Here is a 21037-nt window from a genome sequence, read left to right on the forward strand (position 1 = left end):
CGTCCTGTCGGGCTCCGTCGGGCCCTGTCAGATTCGCTCGGGCCCTGTCGGGTTTGCTCGGGCCCTGTCAGGCTCCGTCAGGCCCTGTCGGGTTTGCTCGTGCCCTGTCGGGCTCCGTCGGGCCCTGTCAGGTTTGCTCAGGCCCTGTCGGGATCCGTTGGGCCTTGTCGGGTTTGCTCGGGCCCTGTCGGGCTCCTTCGTGCCCTATCAGGTTTGCTCAGGCCCTGTCGGGTTTGCTCGGGCCCTGTCAGGCTCCATCAGGCCCTGTCGAGTTTGCTCGGGCCCTATCGAGCTCCGTGGGGCCCTGTCGGGTTTCCTCGGGCCCTGTCGGGCTCCATCAAGCCCTGTCAGGCTCCGTCGGGACCCTTCGGGTTTGCTCGGGCCCTGTCGGGCTCCGTCGGGCCCTGTCGGATTTGCTCAGGCCCTGTCGGGTTTGCTCGAGCCCTGTCGGGCTCCATCGGGTCCTGTCGGGTTTGCTCGGGCCCTATCGGGCTCCGTCGGGCCCTGTCGGATTTCCTCGGGCCCTGTCAGGCTCCGTTGGGCCCTGTCGGCTTGCTCGGGCCCTGTCGGGTTTTCTGAAGCCCTGTCAGGCTTCGTCGGAACCTGTCAAGTGTACTCGGGCCCTGTCGGGCTCCGTCGAGCCCTGTCAGGTTTTCTCGGGCCTTGTCAGGCTCCTTCGGGCCCTGTCGGGTTTGCTCGGGCCCTGTCGGGTTTACTCAGGCCCTGTCGGATTCCGTCGGGCCCTGTCGGTTTTCCTCGGGCCCTGTCGGACTCCACTGAGCCCTGTCAGGCTCCGTCGGGCTCTGTCGGGTTTGCTCGGGCCCTGGCGGGCTCCGTCGGGCCCTGTCAGGCTTTGTCAGGACGTGTCAGGTTTGCTCGGGCCCTGTCGGGCCTTGTCGGGCCCTTTCGGGTTTGCTCGGGCCCTGTCGGGCTCCATCGGGCCCTGTCTGGTTTCCTCGGGCTCTGTCGGGCTCCGTCGGGCCCTGTCGGGTTTGCTCGGGCCATGTCAGGTTTGCTGAAGCCCTGTCAGGCTTTGTCGGACCCTGTCGGGTTTGCTCGGGCCCTGTCGGGTTTGCTCGGGCCCTGTCGGGCTCTGTCGGGCCCTGTCTGGTTTCCTCGGGCCCTGTCGGGCTCCGTCTGGCCCTGTCGGGTTTGTCTTGGCCCTGTCGGGTTTGCTGAAGCCCTGTCAGGCTTCGTCGGACCCTGTCGGGTTTGCTCGGGCCCTGTCGGGCTCCGTCGAACCCTGTCGGGTTTGCTCGGGCCCTGTCAGGCTCCATCGCGCCCTGTCGGGTTTCCTCGGGCCCTGTCGGGCTCCATCGAGCCCTGTCAGGTTTGCTCGGGCCCTGTCGGGTTTGCTCGGGCCCTGTCGGGCTCCATCGGACCCTATCAGGCTTTGGCGGGTCCTGTCGGGTTTGCTCAGGCCCTGTCGGGCCTTGTCAGCCTCTGTCGGGTTTGCTCGCGCCCTGTCGGGCTCCGTCGGGCCCTGTCAGATTTGCTCGGGCCCTGTCGGGTTTGCTCAGGCCGTGTCAGGCTCCGTCAGGCCCTGTCGGGTTTGCTCGGGACCTGTCGGGTTTGCCCGCGTCCTGTCGGGCTCCGTCGGGCCCTGTCAGATTTGCTCGGGCCCTGTCGGGTTTGCTCAGGCCGTGTCAGGCTCCGTCAGGCCCTGTCGGGTTTGCTCGTGCCCTGTCGGGCTCCGTCGGACCCTGTCAGGTTTGCTCAGGCCCTGTCGGGATCCGTTGGGCCTTGTCGGGTTTGCTCGGGCCCTGTCGGGCTCCTTCGTGCCCTGTCAGGTTTGCTCGGGCCCTGTCGGGTTTGCTCGGGCCCTGTCAGGCTCCGTCGGGCTCTGTCGGGTTTCCTCGGGCCCTGTCGGGCTCCATCGAGCCCTGTCAGGCTTTGTCGAACCCTGTCGGGTTTGCTCGGGCCCTGTCGGGTTTGCTCGGGTCCTGTCGGGCTCTGTCGGGCCCTGTCGGGTTTGCTCGGGCCCTGTCGGGCTCCATCGAGCCCTGTCAGGCTTTGTCGAACCCTGTCGGGTTTGCTCGGGCCCTGTCGGGTTTGCTCGGGCCCTGTCAGGCTCCGTCGGGCTCTGTCGGGTTTCCTCGGGCCCTGTCGGGCTCCATCGAGCCCTGTCAGGCTTTGTCGAACCCTGTCGGGCTCTGTCGGGCCCTGTCGGGTTTGCTCGGGCCCTGTCAGGCTCCGTCGGGCCCTGTCGGATTTCCTCGGGCCCTCTCGGGTTCCGTCCGGCCCTCTCGGGTTCCATCCGGCCCTGTCGGGTTTCCTCGGGCCCTGTCGGACTCTATCGAGGCCTGTCAGGCTCCGTCGGGCTCTTTCGGGTTTGCTCAGGCCCTGTCGGGCTCCGTCGGGCCCTGTCAGGCTTTGTCAGGTCCTGTCAGGTTTGCTCGGGCCCTGTCGGGCCTTGTCGGGCCCTGTTGGGTTTGCTCGGGCTCTGTCGGGCTCCAGCGTGCCCTGTCGGGTTTGCCCGGGCCCTGTCAGGCTCCATCAGGCCCTGTCGGGTTTGCTCGGGCCCTATCGGGCTCCGTGGGGCCCTGTCGGGTTTCCTCGGGCCCTGTCGGACTCCATCGAGCCCTGTCAGGCTCCGTCGGGCCCTTTCGGGTTTGCTCGGGCCCTGTCGGGCTCCGTCGGGCCCTGTCAGATTTGCTCAGGCCCTGTCGGGTTTGCTCGAGCCCTGTCGGGCTCCATCGGGTCCTGTCGGGTTTGCTCAGGCCCTATCGGGCTCCGTCGGGCCCTGTCGGGTTTCCTCGGGCCCTGTCGGACTCCATCGAGCCCTGTCAGGCTTCGTCGGGCCCTTTCGGGTTTGCTCGGGCCCTGTCGGGCTCCGTCAGGCCCTGTCGGGTTTGCTCGGGCCCTATCGGGCTCCGTCGAGCCCTGTCGGGTTTCCTCGGGCCCTGTCGGGCTCCATCGAGCCCTGTCAGGCTTCGTCGGGCCCTTTCGGGTTTGCTCGGGCCCTGTCGGGCTCCGTCAGGCCCTGTCGGGTTTACTCGGGCCCTATCGGGCTCCGTCGAGCCCTGTCGGGTTTCCTCGGGCCCTGTCGGGCTCCATCGAGCCCTGTCAGGCTCCGTCGGGCCCTGTCGGGTTTGCTCGGGCCCTGTCGGGTTTGCTCGGGCCCTGTCAGGCTTTGTCAAGCCCTGTCGGGTTTGCTAGGGCCCTGTCGGGCTCCGTCGGGCCCTATAGGCTTTGTCGAACCCTGTCGGGTTTGCTCGGGCCCTGTCGGGTTTGCTCGGGCCCTGTCGGGCTCTGTCGGGCCCTGTCTGGTTTCCTCGGGCCCTGTCGGGCTCCGTCGGGCCCTGTCGGATTTGCTCGGGCCCTGTCGGGTTTGCTGAAGCCCTGTCAGGCTTCGACGGACCCTGTCGGGTTTGCTCGGGCCCTGTCGGGCTCCGTGGAACCCTGTCGGGTTTGCTCGGGCCCTGTCAGGCTCCGTCGCGCCCTGTCGGGTTTCCTCGGGCCCTGTCGGGCTCCATCGAGCCCTGTCAGGTTTGCTCGGGCCCTGTCGGGTTTGCTCGGGCCCTGTCGGGCTCCATCGGACCCTATCAGGTTCTCTCGGGCCCTGTCAGGTTTGCTCGGGCCCTGTCAGGCTCCGTCAGGCCCTATCGGGTTTGCTCGAGCCCTGTCGGGCCTTGTCAGGCCCTGTCGGGTTTGCTCGGGACCTGTCGGGTTTGCCCGCGTCCTGTCGGGCTCCGTCGGGCCCTGTCAGATTCGCTCGGGTCCTGTCGGGTTTGCTCAGGCCCTGTCGGGCCTTGTCAGCCCCTGTCAGGTTTGCTCGCGCCCTGTCAGGCTCCGTCGGGCCCTGTCAGGTTCTCTCGGGCCCTGTCAGGTTTGCTCGGGCCCTGTCAGGCTCCGTCAGGCCCTATCGGGTTTGCTCGAGCCCTGTCGGGCTTCGTCAGGCCCTGTCAGGTTTGCTCGGGCCCTGTCGGGCGTTGTCAGGCCCTGTCGGGTTTGCTCGGGACCTGTCGGGTTTGCCCGCGTCCTGTCGGGCTCCGTCGGGCCCTGTCAGATTCGCTCGGGCCCTGTCGGGTTTGCTCGGGCCCTGTCAGGCTCCGTCAGGCCCTGTCGGGTTTGCTCGTGCCCTGTCGGGCTCCGTCGGGCCCTGTCAGGTTTGCTCAGGCCCTGTCGGGATCCGTTGGGCCTTGTCGGGTATGCTCGGGCCCTGTCGGGCTCCTTCGTGCCCTGTCAGGTTTGCTCGGGCCCTGTCGGGTTTGCTCGGGCCCTGTCAGGCTCCGTCGGGCCCTGTCGGGTTTCCTCGGGCCCTGTCGGGCTCCATCGAGCCCTGTCAGGCTTTGTCGAACCCTGTCGGGTTTGCTCGGGCCCTGTCGGGATTGCTCGGGTCCTGTCGGGCTCTGTCGGGCCCTGTCATGTTTGCTCGGGCCCTGTCAGGCTCTGTCGGGCCCTGTCGGATTTCCTCGGGCCCTCTCGGGTTCCGTCGGGCCCTCTCGGGTTCCGTCCGGCCCTGTCGAGTTTTCTCGGCCCTGTCGGACTCTATCGAGCCCTGTCAGGCTCCGTCGGGCTCTTTCGGGTTTGCTCAGGCCCTGTCGGGCTCCGTCGGGCCCTGTCAGGCTTTGTAAGGTCCTGTCAGGTTTGCTCGGGCCCTGTCGGGCCTTGTCGGGCCCTGTCGGGTTTGCTCGGGCTCTGTCAGGCTCCAGCGTGCCCTGTCGGGTTTGCCTGGGCCCTGTCAGGCTCCATCAGGCCCTGTCGGGTTTGCTCGGGCCCTATCGGGCTCCGTGGGGCCCTGTCGGGTTTCCTCGGGCCCTGTCGGGCTCCATCGAGCCCTGTCAGGCTTCGTCGGGCCCTTTCGGGTTTGCTCGGGCCCTGTCGGGCTCCGTCGGGCCCTGTCGGATTTGCTCAGGCCCTGTCGGGTTTGCTTGAGCCCTGTCGGGCTCCATCGGGTCCTGTCGGGTTTGCTCGGGCCCTATCGGGCTCCGTCGGGCCCTGTCGGGTTTCCTCGGGCCCTGTCGGGCTCCATCGAGCCCTGTCAGGCTTCGTCGGTCCCTTTCGGGTTTGCTCGGGCCCTGTCGGGCTCCGTCGCGCCCTATCGGGTTTCCTCGGGCCCTGTCGGGCTCCATCGAGCCCTGTCAGGTTTGCTCGGGCCCTGTCGGGTTTGCTCGGGCCCTGTCGGGCTCCATCGGACCCTATCAGGCTTTGGCGGGTCCTGTCGGGTTTGCTCAGGCCCTGTCGGGCCTTGTCAGCCCCTGTCCGGTTTGCTCGCGCCCTGTCGGGCTCCGACGGGCCCTGTCAGGTTCTCTCGGGCCCTGTCAGGTTTGCTCGGGCCCTGTCAGGCTCCGTCAGGCCCTATCGGGTTTGCTCGAGCCCTGTCGGGCTCCGTCAGGCCCTGTCAGGTTTGCTCGGGCCCTGTCGGGCCTTGTCAGGCCCTGTCGGGTTTGCTCGGGACCTGTCGGGTTTGCCCGCGTCCTGTCGGGCTCCGTCGGGCCCTGTCAGATTCGCTCGGGCCCTGTCGGGTTTGCTCGGGCCCTGTCAGGCTCCGTCAGGCCCTGTCGGGTTTGCTCGTGCGCTGTCGGGCTCCGTCGGGCCCTGTCAGGTTTGCTCAGGCCCTGTCGGGATCCGTTGGGCCTTGTCAGGTTTGCTCGGGCCCTGTCGGGTTTGCTCGGGCCCTGTCAGGCTCCGTCGGGCTCTTTCGGGTTTGCTCAGGCCCTGTCGGGCTTCGTCGGGCCCTGTCAGGCTTTGTAAGGTCCTGTCAGGTTTGCTCGGGCCCTGTCGGGCCTTGTCGGGCCCTGTTGGGTTTGCTCGGGCTCTGTCGGGCTCCAGCGTGCCCTGTCGGGTTTGCCCGGGCCCTGTCAGGCTCCATCAGGCCCTGTCAGGTTTGCTCGGGCCCTATCGGGCTCCGTGGGGCCCTGTCGGGTTTCCTCGGGCCCTGTCGGACTCCATCGAGCCCTGTCAGGCTCCGTCGGGCCCTTTCGGGTTTGCTCGGGCCCTGTCGGGCTCCGTCGGGCCCTGTCAGATTTGCTCAGGCCCTGTCGGGTTTGCTCGAGCCCTGTCGGGCTCCATCGGGTCCTGTCGGGTTTGCTCAGGCCCTATCGGGCTCCGTCGAGCCCTGTCGGGTTTCCTCGGGCCCTGTCGGGCTCCATCGAGCCCTGTCAGGCTTCGTCGGGCCCTTTCGGGTTTGCTCGGGCCCTGTCGGGCTCCGTCAGGCCCTGTCGGGTTTGCTCGGGCCCTATCGGGCTCCGTCGAGCCCTGTCGGGTTTCCTCGGGCCCTGTCGGGCTCCGTCGAGCCCTGTCAGGCTCCGTCGGGCCCTTTCGGGTTTGCTCGGGCCCTGTCGGGCTCCGTCAGGCCCTGTCGGGTTTACTCGGGCCCTATCGGGCTCCGTCGAGCCCTGTCGGGTTTCCTCGGGCCCTGTCGGGCTCCATCGAGCCCTGTCAGGCTCCGTCGGGCCCTGTCGGGTTTGCTCGGGCCCTGTCGGGTTTGCTCGGGCCTTGTCAGGCTTTGTCAAGCCCTGTCGGGTTTGCTAGGGCCCTGTCAGGCTCCGTCGGGCCCTATAGGCTTTGTCGAACCCTGTCGGGTTTGCTCGGGCCCTGTCGGGTTTGCTCGGGCCCTGTTGGGCTCTGTCGGGCCCTGTCTGGTTTCCTCGGGCCCTGTCGGGCTCCGTCGGGCCCTGTCGGATTTGCTCGGGCCCTGTCGGGTTTGCTGAAGCCCTGTCAGGCTTCGTCGGACCCTGTCGGGTTTGCTCGGGCCCTGTCGGGCTCCGTGGAACCCTGTCGGGTTTGCTCGGGCCCTGTCAGGCTCCGTCGCGCCCTGTCGGGTTTCCTCGGGCCCTGTCGGGCTCCATCGAGCCCTGTCAGGTTTGCTCGGGCCCTGTCGGGTTTGCTCGGCCCTGTCGGGCTCCATCGGACCCTATCAGGTTCTCTCGGGCCCTGTCAGGTTTGCTCGGGCCCTGTCAGGCTCCGTCAGGCCCTATCGGGTTTGCTCGAGCCCTGTCGGGCCTTGTCAGGCCCTGTCAGGTTTGCTCGGGACCTGTCGGGTTTGCCCGCGTCCTGTCGGGCTCCGTCGGGCCCTGTCAGATTCGCTCGGGTCCTGTCGGGTTTGCTCAGGCCCTGTCGGGCCTTGTCAGCCCCTGTCAGGTTTGCTCGCGCCCTGTCAGGCTCCGTCGGGCCCTGTCAGGTTCTCTCGGGCCCTGTCAGGTTTGCTCGGGCCCTGTCAGGCTCCGTCAGGCCCTATCGGGTTTGCTCGAGCCCTGTCGGGCTTCGTCAGGCCCTGTCAGGTTTGCTCGGGCCCTGTCGGGCGTTGTCAGGCCCTGTCGGGTTTGCTCGGGACCTGTCGGGTTTGCCCGCGTCCTGTCGGGCTCCGTCGGGCCCTGTCAGATTCGCTCGGGCCCTGTCGGGTTTGCTCGGGCCCTGTCAGGCTCCGTCAGGCCCTGTCGGGTTTGCTCGTGCCCTGTCGGGCTCCGTCGGGCCCTCTCAGGTTTGCTCAGGCCCTGTCGGGATCCGTTGGGCCTTGTCGGGTATGCTCGGGCCCTGTCGGGCTCCTTCGTGCCCTGTCAGGTTTGCTCGGGCCCTGTCGGGTTTCCTCGGGCCCTGTCGGGCTCCATCGAGCCCTGTCAGGCTTTGTCGAACCCTGTCGGGTTTGCTCGGGCCCTGTCGGGATTGCTCGGGTCCTGTCGGGCTCTGTCGGGCCCTGTCATGTTTGCTCGGGCCCTGTCAGGCTCCGTCGGGCCCTGTCGGATTTCCTCGGGCCCTCTCGGGTTCCGTCGGGCCCTCTCGGGTTCCGTCCGGCCCTGTCGAGTTTTCTCGGCCCTGTCGGACTCTATCGAGCCCTGTCAGGCTCCGTCGGGCTCTTTCGGGTTTGCTCAGGCCCTGTCGGGCTCCGTCGGGCCCTGTCAGGCTTTGTAAGGTCCTGTCAGGTTTGCTCAGGCCCTGTCGGGCCTTGTCGGGCCCTGTCGGGTTTGCTCGGGCTCTGTCAGGCTCCAGCGTGCCCTGCCGGGTTTGCCTGGGCCCTGTCAGGCTCCATCAGGCCCTGTCGGGTTTGCTCGGGCCCTATCGGGCTCCGTGGGGCCCTGTCGGGTTTCCTCGGGCCCTGTCGGGCTCCATCGAGCCCTGTCAGGCTTCGTCGGGCCCTTTCGGGTTTGCTCGGGCCCTGTCGGGCTCCGTCGGGCCCTGTCGGATTTGCTCAGGCCCTGTCGGGTTTGCTTGAGCCCTGTCGGGCTCCATCGGGTCCTGTCGGGTTTGCTCGGGCCCTATCGGGCTCCGTCGGGCCCTGTCGGGTTTCCTCGGGCCCTGTCGGGCTCCATCGATCCCTGTCAGCCTTCGTCGGTCCCTTTCGGGTTTGCTCGGGCCCTGTCGGGCTCCGTCGCGCCTTATCGGGTTTCCTCGGGCCCTGTCGGGCTCCATCGAGCTCTGTCAGGTTTGCTCGGGCCCTGTCGGGTTTGCTCGGGCCCTGTCGGGCTCCATCGGACCCTATCAGGCTTTGGCGGGTCCTGTCGGGTTTCCTCAGGCCCTGTCGGGCCTTGTCAGCCCCTGTCCGGTTTGCTCGCGCCCTGTCGGGCTCCGACGGGCCCTGTCAGGTTCTCTCGGGCCCTGTCAGGTTTGCTCGGGCCCTGTCAGGCTCCGTCAGGCCCTATCGGGTTTGCTCGAGCCCTGTCGGGCTCCGTCAGGCCCTGTCAGGTTTGCTCGGGCCCTGTCGGGCCTTGTCAGGCCCTGTCGGGTTTGCTCGGGACCTGTCGGGTTTGCCCGCGTCCTGTCGGGCTCCGTCGGGCCCTGTCAGATTCGCTCGGGCCCTGTCGGGTTTGCTCGGGCCCTGTCAGGCTCCGTCAGGCCCTGTCGGGTTTGCTCGTGCCCTGTCGGGCTCCGTCGGGCCCTGTCAGGTTTGCTCAGGCCCTGTCGGGATCCGTTGGGCCTTGTCGGGTTTGCTCGGGCCCTGTCGGGCTCCGTCGTGCCTTGTCAGGTTTGCTCGGGCCCTGTCGGGTTTGCTCGGGCCCTGTCAGGCTCCGTCGGGCTCTTTCGGGTTTGCTCAGGCCCTGTCGGGCTTCGTCGGGCCCTGTCAGGCTTTGTAAGGTCCTGTCAGGTTTGCTCGGGCCCTGTCGGGCCTTGTCGGGCCCTGTCGGGTTTGCTCGGGCTCTGTCGGGCTCCAGCGTGCCCTGTCGGGTTTGCCCGGGCCCTGTCAGGCTCCATCAGGCCCTGTCGGGTTTGCTCGGGCCCTATCGGGCTCCGTGGGGCCCTGTCGGGTTTCCTCGGGCCCTGTCGGACTCCATCGAGCCCTGTCAGGCTCCGTCGGGCCCTTTCGGGTTTGCTCGGGCCCTGTCGGGCTCCGTCGGGCCCTGTCAGATTTGCTCAGGCCCTGTCGGGTTTGCTCGAGCCCTGTCGGGCTCCATCGGGTCCTGTCGGGTTTGCTCAGGCCCTATCGGGCTCCGTCGAGCCCTGTCGGGTTTCCTCGGGCCCTGTCGGGCTCCATCGAGCCCTGTCAGGCTTCGTCGGGCCCTTTCGGGTTTGCTCGGGCCCTGTCGGGCTCCGTCAGGCCCTGTCGGGTTTGCTCGGGCCCTATCGGGCTCCGTCGAGCCCTGTCGGGTTTCCTCGGGCCCTGTCGGGCTCCATCGAGCCCTGTCAGGCTCCGTCGGGCCCTTTCGGGTTTGCTCGGGCCCTGTCGGGCTCCGTCAGGCCCTGTCGGGTTTACTCGGGCCCTATCGGGCTCCGTCGAGCCCTGTCGGGTTTCCTCGGGCCCTGTCGGGCTCCATCGAGCCCTGTCAGGCTCCGTCGGGCCCTGTCGGGTTTGCTCGAGCCCTGTCGGGTTTGCTCGGGCCCTGTCAGGCTTTGTCAAGCCCTGTCGGGTTTGCTAGGGCCCTGTCAGGCTCCGTCGGGCCCTATAGGCTTTGTCGAACCCTGTCGGGTTTGCTCGGGCCCTGTCGGGTTTGCTCGGGCCCTGTCGGGCTCTGTCGGGCCCTGTCTGGTTTCCTCGGGCCCTGTCGGGCTCCGTCGGGCCCTGTCGGATTTGCTCGGGCCCTGTCGGGTTTGCTGAAGCCCTGTCAGGCTTCGTCGGACCCTGTCGGGTTTGCTCGGGCCCTGTCGGGCTCCGTGGAACCCTGTCGGGTTTGCTCGGGCCCTGTCAGGCTCCGTCGCGCCCTGTCGGGTTTCCTCGGGCCCTGTCGGGCTCCATCAAGCCCTGTCAGGTTTGCTCGGGCCCTGTCGGGTTTGCTCGGGCCCTGTCGGGCTCCATCGGACCCTATCAGGTTCTCTCGGGCCCTGTCAGGTTTGCTCGGGCCCTGTCAGGCTCCGTCAGGCCCTATCGGGTTTGCTCGAGCCCTGTCGGGCCTTGTCAGGCCCTGTCGGGTTTGCTCGGGACCTGTCGGGTTTGCCCGCGTCCTGTCGGGCTCCGTCGGGCCCTGTCAGATTCGCTCGGGTCCTGTCGGGTTTGCTCAGGCCCTGTCGGGCCTTGTCAGCCCCTGTCAGGTTTGCTCGCGCCCTGTCAGGCTCCGTCGGACCCTGTCAGGTTCTCTCGGGCCCTGTCAGGTTGGTCGGGCCCTGTCAGGCTCCGTCAGGCCCTATCGGGTTTGCTCGAGCCCTGTCGGGCTTCGTCAGGCCCTGTCAGGTTTGCTCGGGCCCTGTCGGGCGTTGTCAGGCCCTGTCGGGTTTGCTCGGGACCTGTCGGGTTTGCCCGCGTCCTGTCGGGCTCCGTCGGGCCCTGTCAGATTCGCTCGGGCCCTGTCGGGTTTGCTCGGGCCCTGTCAGGCTCCGTCAGGCCCTGTCGGGTTTGCTCGTGCCCTGTCGGGCTCCGTCGGGCCCTCTCAGGTTTGCTCAGGCCCTGTCGGGATCCGTTGGGCCTTGTCGGGTATGCTCGGGCCCTGTCGGGCTCCTTCGTGCCCTGTCAGGTTTGCTCGGGCCCTGTCGGGTTTCCTCGGGCCCTGTCGGGCTCCATCGAGCCCTGTCAGGCTTTGTCGAACCCTGTCGGGTTTGCTCGGGCCCTGTCGGGATTGCTCGGGTCCTGTCGGGCTCTGTCGGGCCCTGTCATGTTTGCTCGGGCCCTGTCAGGCTCCGTCGGGCCCTGTCGGATTTCCTCGGGCCCTCTCGGGTTCCGTCGGGCCCTCTCGGGTTCCGTCCGGCCCTGTCGAGTTTTCTCGGCCCTGTCGGACTCTATCGAGCCCTGTCAGGCTCCGTCGGGCTCTTTCGGGTTTGCTCAGGCCCTGTCGGGCTCCGTCGGGCCCTGTCAGGCTTTGTAAGGTCCTGTCAGGTTTGCTCGGGCCCTGTCGGGCCTTGTCGGGCCCTGTCGGGTTTGCTCGGGCTCTGTCAGGCTCCAGCGTGCCCTGCCGGGTTTGCCTGGGCCCTGTCAGGCTCCATCAGGCCCTGTCGGGTTTGCTCGGGCCCTATCGGGCTCCGTGGGGCCCTGTCGGGTTTCCTCGGGCCCTGTCGGGCTCCATCGAGCCCTGTCAGGCTTCGTCGGGCCCTTTCGGGTTTGCTCGGGCCCTGTCGGGCTCCGTCGGGCCCTGTCGGATTTGCTCAGGCCCTGTCGGGTTTGCTGGAGCCCTGTCGGGCTCCATCGGGTCCTGTCGGGTTTGCTCGGGCCCTATCGGACTCCGTCGGGCCCTGTCGGGTTTCCTCGGGCCCTGTCGGGCTCCATCGAGCCCTGTCAGCCTTCGTCGGTCCCTTTCGGGTTTGCTCGGGCTTTGTCGGGCTCCGTCGCGCCTTATCGGGTTTCCTCGGGCCCTGTCGGGCTCCATCGAGCCCTGTCAGGTTTGCTCGGGCCCTGTCGGGTTTGCTCGGGCCCTGTCGGGCTCCATCGGACCCTATCAGGCTTTGGCGGGTCCTGTCGGGTTTCCTCAGGCCCTGTCGGGCCTTGTCAGCCCCTGTCCGGTTTGCTCGCGCCCTGTCGGGCTCCGACGGGCCCTGTCAGGTTCTCTCGGGCCCTGTCAGGTTTGCTCGGGCCCTGTCAGGCTCCGTCAGGCCCTATCGGGTTTGCTCGAGCCCTGTCGGGCTCCGTCAGGCCCTGTCAGGTTTGCTCGGGCCCTGTCGGGCCTTGTCAGGCCCTGTCGGGTTTGCTCGGGACCTGTCGGGTTTGCCCGCGTCCTGTCGGGCTCCGTCGGGCCCTGTCAGATTCGCTCGGGCCCTGTCGGGTTTGCTCGGGCCCTGTCAGGCTCCGTCAGGCCCTGTCGGGTTTGCTCGTGCCCTGTTGGGCTCCGTCGGGCCCTGTCAGGTTTGCTCAGGCCCTGTCGGGATCCGTTGGGCCTTGTCGGGTTTGCTCGGGCCCTGTCGGGCTCCGTCGTGCCTTGTCAGGTTTGCTCGGGCCCTGTCGGGTTTGCTCGGGCCCTGTCAGGCTCCGTCGGGCTCTTTCGGGTTTGCTCAGGCCCTGTCGGGCTTCGTCGGGCCCTGTCAGGCTTTGTAAGGTCCTGTCAGGTTTGCTCGGGCCCTGTCGGGCCTTGTCGGGCCCTGTCGGGTTTGCTCGGGCTCTGTCGGGCTCCAGCGTGCCCTGTCGGGTTTGCCTGGGCCCTGTCAGGCTCCATCAGGCCCTGTCGGGTTTGCTCGGGCCCTATCGGGCTCCGTGGGGCCCTGTCGGGTTTCCTCGGGCCGTGTCGGGCTCCATCGAGCCCTTTCAGGCTCCGTCGGGCCCTTTCGGGTTTGCTCGGGACCTGTCGGGCTCCGTCGGGCCCTGTCGGATTTGCTCAGGCCCTGTCGGGTTTGCTTGAGCCCTGTCGGGCTCCATCGGGTCCTGTCGGGTTTGCTCGGGCCCTATCGGGCTCCGTCAAGCCCTGTCGGGTTTCCTCGGGCCCTGTCGGGCTCCATCGAGCCCTGTCAGGCTTCGTCGGGCCCTTTCGGGTTTGCTCGGGCCCTGTCGGGCTCCGTCAGGCCCTGTCGGGTTTGCTCGGGCCCTATCGGGCTCCGTCGAGCCCTGTCGGGTTTCCTCGGGCCCTGTCGGGCTCCATCGAGCCCTGTCAGGCTCCGTCGGGCCCTTTCGGGTTTGCTCGGGCCCTGTCGGGCTCCGTTGGGCCCTGTCGGGTTTCTCAGGCCCTGTCGGGTTTGCTCGGGCCCTGTCAGGCTTTGTCAAGCCCTGTCGGGTTTGCTAGAGCCCTGTCGGGCTCCGTTGGGCCCTGTCTGGTTTCCTCAGGCCCTGTCGGGCTCCGTCGAGCCGTGTCGGGTTTGCTCAGGCCCTGTCCGGTTTGCTAGGGCCCTGTCGGGCTCCGTCGGGCCCTGTCTGGTTTCCTCAGGCCCTGTCGGGCTCCGTCGAGCCCTGTCGGGTTTGCTCGGGCCCTGTCAGGCTCCGTCGCGCCCTGTCGGGTTTCCTCGGGCCCTGTCGGGCTCCATCGAGCCCTGTCGGGTTTGCTTAGGCCCTGTCGGGCACCATCGGACCTTGTCAGGCTTTGTCGGGTCCTGTCGGGTTTGCTCAGGCCCTGTCGGGCCTTGTCAGGCCCTGTCGGGTTTGCTCGGGCCCTGTCGGGTTTGCCCGCGTCCTGTGGGGCTCCGTCGGGCCCTGTCAGATTCGCTCGGGCCCTGTCGGGTTTGCTCGGGCCCTGTCAGGCTCCGTCAGGCCCTGTCGGGTTTGCTCGGGCCCTGTCAGGCTCCGTCGGGCCCTGTTAGGTTTGCTCAGGCCCTGTCGGGATCCGTTGGGCCCTATCGGGTTTGCTCGGGCCCTGTCGGTCTCCTTCGTGCCCTGTCAGGTTTGTTCGGGCCATGTCGGTTTTCCTCGGGCCCTGTCAGGCTCCGTCCAGCCCTGTCAGGTTTGCTCGGGCCCTGTCGGGTTTGCTCAGGCCCTGTCAGGCTCCGTCGAGCCCTGTCGGGTTTGCTCGGGCCCTGTCAGGCTCCGTCAGGCCCTGTCTGGTTTGCTCGTACCCTGTCGGGCTCCGTCTGGCCCTGTCAGGTTTGCTTGGGCACTGTCGGGCTCCGTCGGGCCATGTCAGGCTTTGTCGAACCCTGTCGGGTTTGCTCAGGCCCTGTCGGGTTTGCTCGGGCCCTGTCGGGCTCTGTCGGGCCCTGTCTGGTTTCCTCGGGCCCTGTCGGGCTCCGTCGGGCCCTGTCGGGTTTGCTCGGGCCCTGTCGGGTTTGCTGAAGCGCTGTCAGGCTTCGTCCGACCCTGTCAGGTTTGCTCGGGCCCTGTCGGGCTCCGTCGAACCCTGTCGGGTTTGCTCGGGCCCTGTCAGGCTCCGTCGGGCCCTATCGGGTTTCCTCGGGCCCTGTCGGGCTCCATCGAGCCCTGTCAGGTTTGCTCGGGCCCTGTCGGGCCTTGTCAGGCCCTGTCGGGTTTGCTCGGGACCTGTCGGGTTTGCCCGCGTCCTGTCGGGCTCCGTCGGGCCCTGTCAGATTCGCTCGGGCCCTGTCGGGTTTGCTCGGGCCCTGTCAGGCTCCGTCAGGCGCTGTCGGGTTTGCTCGTGCCCTGTCGGGCTCCGTCGGGCCCTGTCAGGTTTGCTCAGGCCCTGTCGGGATCCGTTGGGCCTTGTCGGGTTTGCTCGGGCCCTGTCGGGCTCCTTCGTGCCCTATCAGGTTTGCTCAGGCCCTGTCGGGTTTGCTCGGGCCCTGTCAGGCTCTGTCGGGCCCTGTCGGGTTTCCTCGGGCCCTGTTGGGCTCCATCGAGCTTTGTCAGGCTTTGTCGAACCCTGTCGGGTTTGCTCGGGCCCTATCGGGTTTGCTCGGGTCCTGTCAGGCCCTGTCGGGCCCTGTCGGGTTTGCTCGGGCCCTGTCAGGCTCCGTCGGGCCCTGTGGGATTCCCTCGGGCCCTCTCGGGTTCCGTCGGGCCCTCTCGGGTTCCGTCGGGCCCTGTCGGGTTTCCTCGGGCCCTGTCGGACTCTATCGAGCCCTGTCAGGCTCCGTCGGGCTCTTTCGGGTTTGCTCAGGCCCTGTCGGGCTCCGTCGGGCCCTGTCAGGCTTTGTCAGGTCCTGTCAGGTTTGCTCGGGCCCTGTCGGGCCTAGTCGGGCCCTGTCGGGTTTGCTCGGGCTCTGTCGGGCTCCAGCGTGACCTGTCGGGTTTGCCCGGGCCCTGTCAGGCTCCATCAGGCCCTGTAGAGTTTGCTCGGGCCCTATCGGGCTCCGTGGGGCCCTGTCGGGTTTCCTCGGGCCCTGTCGGGCTCCATCGAGCCCTGTCAGGCTCCGTCGGGCCCTTTCGGGTTTGCTCGGGCCCTGTCGGGCTCCGTCGGGCCCTGTCGGATTTGCTCAGGCCCTGTCGGGTTTGCTCGAGCCCTGTCGGGCTCCATCGGGTCCTGTCGGGTTTGCTCGGGCCCTATCGGGCTCCGTCGTGCCCTGTCGGATTTCCTCGGGCCCTGTCAGGCTCCGTTGGGCCCTGTCGGCTTGCTCGGGCCCTGTCGGGTTTTCTGAAGCCCTGTCAGGCTTCGTCGGACCCTGTCAAGTGTGCTCGGGCCCTGTCGGGCTCCGTCGAGCCCTGTCAGGTTTTCTCGGGCCTTGTCAGGCTCCTTCGGGCCCTGTCGGGTTTGCTCGGGCCCTGTCGGGTTTGCTCAGGCCCTGTCGGATTCCGTCGGGCCCTGTCGGGTTTCCTCGGGCCCTGTCGGACTCCACTGAGCCCTGTCAGGCTCCGTCGGGCTCTGTCGGGTTTGCTCGGGCCCTGGCGGGCTCCGTCGGGCCCTGTCAGGCTTTGTCAGGACGTGTCAGGTTTGCTCGGGCCCTGTCGGGCCTTGTCGGGCCCTGTCGGGTTTGCTCGGGCTCTGTCGGGCTCCAGCGTGCCCTGTCGGGTTTGCCCGGGCCCTGTCAGGCTCCGTCAGGCCCTGTCCGGTTTGCTCGGGCCCTTTCGGGTTCAATCAGGTCCTGTCTGGTTTCCTCGGGCCCTGTCGGGCTCCATCGAGCCCTGTCAGGCTCCGTGGGGCCCTGTCGGGTTTGCTCGGGCCCTGTCGGGCTCCGTCGGGCCCTGTCGGATTTGCTCGGGCCCTGTCGGGCTCCATCGGGCCCTGTCTGGTTTCCTCGGGCTCTGTCGGGCTCCGTCGGGCCCTGTCGGGTTTGCTCGGGCCATGTCGGGTTTGCTGAAGCCCTGTCAGGCTTTGTCGGACCCTGTCGGGTTTGCTCGGGCCCTGTCGGGTTTGCTCGGCCCCTGTCGGGCTCTGTCGGGCCCTGTCTGGTTTCCTCGGGCCCTGTCGGGCTCCGTCTGGCCCTGTCGGGTTTGCTCGGGCCCTGTCGGGTTTGCTGAAGCCCTGTCAGGCTTCGTCGGACCCTGTCGGGTTTGCTCGGGCCCTGTCGGGCTCCGTCGAACCCTGTCGGGTTTGCTCGGGCCCTGTCAGGCTCCATCGCGCCCTGTCGGGTTTCCTCGGGCCCTGTCGGGCTCCATCGAGCCCTGTCGGGTTTGCTCGGGCCCTGTCGGGTTTGCTCGGGCCCTGTCGGGCTCCATCGGACCCTATCAGGCTTTGGCGGGTCCTGTCGGGTTTGCTCAGGCCCTGTCGGGCCTTGTCAGCCTCTGTCGGGTTTGCTCGCGCCCTGTCGGGCTCCGTCGGGCCCTGTCAGATTTGCTCGGGCCCTGTTGGGTTTGCTCAGGCCGTGTCAGGCTCCGTCAGGCCCTGTCGGGTTTGCTCGGGACCTGTCGGGTTTGCCCGCGTCCTGTCAGGCTCCGTCGGGCCCTGTCAGATTTGCTCGGGCCCTGTCAGGTTTGCTCAGGCCGTGTCAGGCTCCGTCAGGCCCTGTCGGGTTTGCTCGTGCCCTGTCGGGCTCCGTCGGGCCTTGTCAGGTTTGCTCAGGCCCTGTCGGGATCCGTTGGGCCTTGTCGGGTTTGCTCGGGCCCTGTCGGGCTCCTTCGTGCCCTGTCAGGTTTGCTCGGGCCCTGTCGGGTTTGCTCGGGCCCTGTCAGGCTCCGTCGGGCCCTGTCGGGTTTCCTCGGGCCCTGTCGGGCTCCATCGAGCCCTGTCAGGCTTTGTCGAACCCTGTCGGGTTTGCTCGGGCCCTGTCGGGTTTGCTCGGGTCCTGTTGGGCTCTGTCGGGCCCTGTCGGGTTTGCTCGGGCCCTGTCGCGCTCCTTCGTTCCCTGTCAGGCTCCGTCAGGCCCTGTCGGGTATGCTCGTGCCCTGTGGGGCTCCGTCAGGCCCTGTCAGGTTTGCTCGGGCCCTGTCAGGATCTGTCGGGCATGGAGACCCCCGCTTGTCCTCAGGGTCCATTGTGACATCTTGGGCACCTCCCATTGACCCCAGGACCCATTGTGACACCATGGGGACCCCCCCTTGTCACTGGGGACCCATTGTGACACCATGGAGACCCCCGGTTGTCCTCAGGGTCCATTGTGACATCTTGGGCACCTCCCATTGACCCCAGGACCCATTGTGACACCATGGGGACCCCCCCTTGTCACTGGGGACCCATTGTGACACCATGGAGACCCCCGCTTGTCCTCAGGGTCCATTGTGACATCTTGGACACCTCCCATTGTCCCCAGGACCTATTGTGTCATCCTGGGGACCCCCTTGCTCCCAGGGCCCATTATGGCACCATGAGGACATCACCTTTGTCCCCAGGAACCATTGTGACATCCCAGGACCCCGCTTTGTCCCCAGGGCCCATTGTAGCACCATGGGGACACCCTTTGACCCCAGGGCCCATTGTGGCACCATGGCAACCCCTTTTGCCCCAGGGCCCATTGTGACATTCTAGGACCCCACTTTGTCCCCAGGGCCTATTGTGACACCATGGGGACCCCTCCTTGTCACTGGGGACCCATTATGACACCATGGGGACCCCCCCTTCTTCTCAGGACTCATTCTCACATCCTGGGCACCCCCCATTGTCCCCAGGGCCCATTGTGACATCCTGGGGACCCTCATTGTCCCCAGGGCCCATTGTGACATCCCAGAACCTCCTATTGTCCCCAGGGCCCATTGTGACATCCTGGGGACCCCCATTGTCCCCACGGGCCCATTGTGACATTCCAGGACCCCCCATTGTCCCCAGGGCCCATTGTGACATCCACTGCACCCCCTTGTCCCCAGGGCCCATTGTGACATTCAGGGGACCCTCTTTGTCCCCAGGGCCCATTGTGACATTCTGGGGACCCCCCCTTGTCACTGGGGCACATTGTGACGTCCCAGGACCCCCCGTTGTCCCCAGGGTTCATTGTGACGTCTTAGGACCCCCCATTGTCCCCAGGGCCCATTGTGACATCCTGGGGACCCCTCTTTGTCCCCAGGGCCCATTGTGACATCCTGGGGACCCCCCCTTGTCACCAGGGCCCATTGTGACGTCCCAGGATCCCTCCTTGTCCCCAGGGCCCATTGTGACGTCTTAGGACCCCCCATTGTCCCCAGGGCCCATTGTGACATTCAGGGCACCCCCTTGTCCCCACGGCCCATTGTGACATTCTGGGGACGCCTCTTTGTCCCCAGGGCACATTGTGACATCCTGGGGACCCCCCCTTGTCACTGGGGCCCATTGTGACGTCCCAGGATCCCCCATTGTCCCCAGGGCCCATTGTGACATTCAGGGCACCCCCTTGTCCCCAGGGCCCATTGTGACATTCCGGGGACGCCTCTTTGTCCCCAGGGCCCATTGTGACGTCCCAGGACCCCCCATTGTCCCCAGGACCCATTGTGACATTCAGGGGGCCCCTTTGTCACTGGGGTCCATTGTGACATCCCAGGACCCCCCTTTGTCCCCAGGGCCCATTGTGACATCCAGGGGACCCCCTTTGTCCCCAGGGCCCATTGTGATATCGAATAACCCCCCCTGGTCCCCAGGGCCCATTATGACATCCTGGGGATGCCCCCTTATCACTGGGGCCCATTGTGACGTCCCAGGACCCCCCATTGTCCCCAGGGCCCATTGTGACATCCTGGGGATCCCTGTTTGGCCCCAGGGCCCATTGTGACATCCCAGGACCCCCCATTGTCCCCAGGGCCCATTGCGACATTCAGGGGACGCCTCTTTGTACCCAGGGCACATTGTGACATCCTGGGGACCCCCCCTTGTCCCCAGGGCCCATTGTGACATCCCAGGACCCCACATTGTCCCCAGGGTCCATTGTGACATCCTGGGGACCCCACTTGTCCCCAGGACCCATTGTGACACTATGGGCACCCCGCATTGTTCCCAGGGCCCATTGTGACACCGTGGGTACCACCCTTGTCCCCAGAGCCCATTGTGACATCCAGGGGACCCCCTTTGTCCCCAGGGCCCATTGTGACATCGCAGGACCCCCCCTGGTCCCTAGGGCCCATTGTGACATCCTGCGGACCCCTTTTGTCCCCACGGCCCATTGTGGCACCATGGGGACCCCCTTTGTCACTGGGGCCCATTGTGACATCCCAGGACCCCACTTTGTCCCCAGGGCTTATTGTGACACCATGGGGACCTCCCTTGTCCCCAGGGCCCATTGTGACATCCAGTGACCCCCCTTTGTCCCAGTGCTATTGTGAAATCCTGGGGACCCCCTTTGTGCCCAGGGCCCATTGTGGCACCATGGGGAACCCCTTTGTCACTGGGGGCCATTGTGACATTCCAGGATTCCACTTTGTCCCCAGGGCTCGTTCTGACACCTTGGGCACTCCCATTGTCCCCAGGGCCCATTGTGACATCCTGGGGATCCCCCTTTGTCCCCAGGGTCCATTGTGACATCCTGGGCAACCCCATTGTCCCCACAGCCCATTGTGACATCTAGGGGTCCCCCTTGTCCCCAGGACCCATCGTGGCACCGTGGGGCCCTCCTTGTCACTTGGGCCCATTGTGACACCATGGGGACGCCCCCTTTGTCCCCAGTGCCCATTGTGACATCCTGCGACCCCCCTTTGTCCCCAGGGCCCATTTTGACATTCAGGGGACCCACCATTGTCCCCAGGGCCCATTGTGACATCCTGGGCAACCCCAATGTCCCCAGGGCCCATTGTGACATCTGGGGGACCCCCTCGTCCCCAGGACCCATCGTGGCACCGTGGGTGCCCTCATTGTCACTTGGGCCCATTGTGACACCATGGGGACGCCCCCTTTGTCCCCAGTGCCCATTGTGACATCCTGTGGACCCCCCCTTTGTCCCCAGGGCCCATTTTGACATTCAGGGCACCCACCATTGTCCCCAGGGCCCATTGTGACCTTCAAGGGACCCCCATTGTTCCCAGGGCCCATTGTGACGTCCTGGGGACCCCCTCTGTTCCCAGGGCTCATTGTGACTTTCAGGGGACCCCCCCCTTGTCCCCAGGGCTGATTGTGACGTTGTAGGGCCCCTCTGTGTCCCCAGGGCCCATTGTGACACTTTAGAGACCCCTCTTTGTCCCCAGGGCCCATTGTGACATCCTGGGGACCCCCCCTTGTCCCCAGGGCCCATTGTGACATCCTCGGCACCCCCTTGTCCCCAGGGCCCATTGTGATATTCAGGGGACCCCTCTTTGTCCCCAGGGCCCATTGTGACATCCTGGGGATCCCTCCCTGTCCCCAGGGCCCATTGTGACGTCCCAGGACCCCAGATTGTCCCCAGGGCCCATTGTGACATCCTGGGGACCCCCCCTTGTCCCCAGGGCCCATTGTGACATCCTCGGCACCCCCTTGTCCCCAGGGCCCATTGTGATATTCAGGGGACCCCTCTTTGTCCCCAGGGCCCATTGTGACATCCTGGGGATCCCTCCCTGTCCCCAGGGCCCATTGTGACGTCCCAGGACCCCAGATTGTCCCCAGGGCCCATTGTGACATCCTGGGGACCCCCTTTGTCACTGGGGCCCATTGTGACGTCCCAGGACCCCACATTGTCCCCAGGGCTCATTGTGACATCCTGGGGACCCCCTTTGTCTCCAGGGCCCATTGTGACGTCCCAGGACCCCCCATTGTCCCCAGGGTCCATTGTTACATCCTGGGGACCCCCTTGTCCCCAGGACCCATCGTGACACCATGGGGACCCTCCTTGTCACTGGGGACCCATTCCGACACCCTGGGGAGCCCCCCTTGTCCTCAGGGCCCATTGTGACATCCTGGGCATCCCCCTTTGTCCCCCGGGACCATTGTAACACCGTGGGGACCCCCTTTGTCCCCAGGGCCCATTGTGACACTGTGGGGACCCCCCTTGTCCCCAGGGCCTATTATTCCGTCCCGGGACCCCCATTGTCCCCAGGGCCCATTGTGACACCTTGGGGACCACCCCTTGTCCTCAGGGCCTATTGTGAACATCCTGGGGAACCTCCATTGTCCCCAGAGCCCAC

Source organism: Patagioenas fasciata, chromosome 21 (genome assembly GCF_037038585.1).
Source record: "Patagioenas fasciata isolate bPatFas1 chromosome 21, bPatFas1.hap1, whole genome shotgun sequence".
NCBI lineage: Eukaryota > Metazoa > Chordata > Aves > Columbiformes > Columbidae > Patagioenas > Patagioenas fasciata.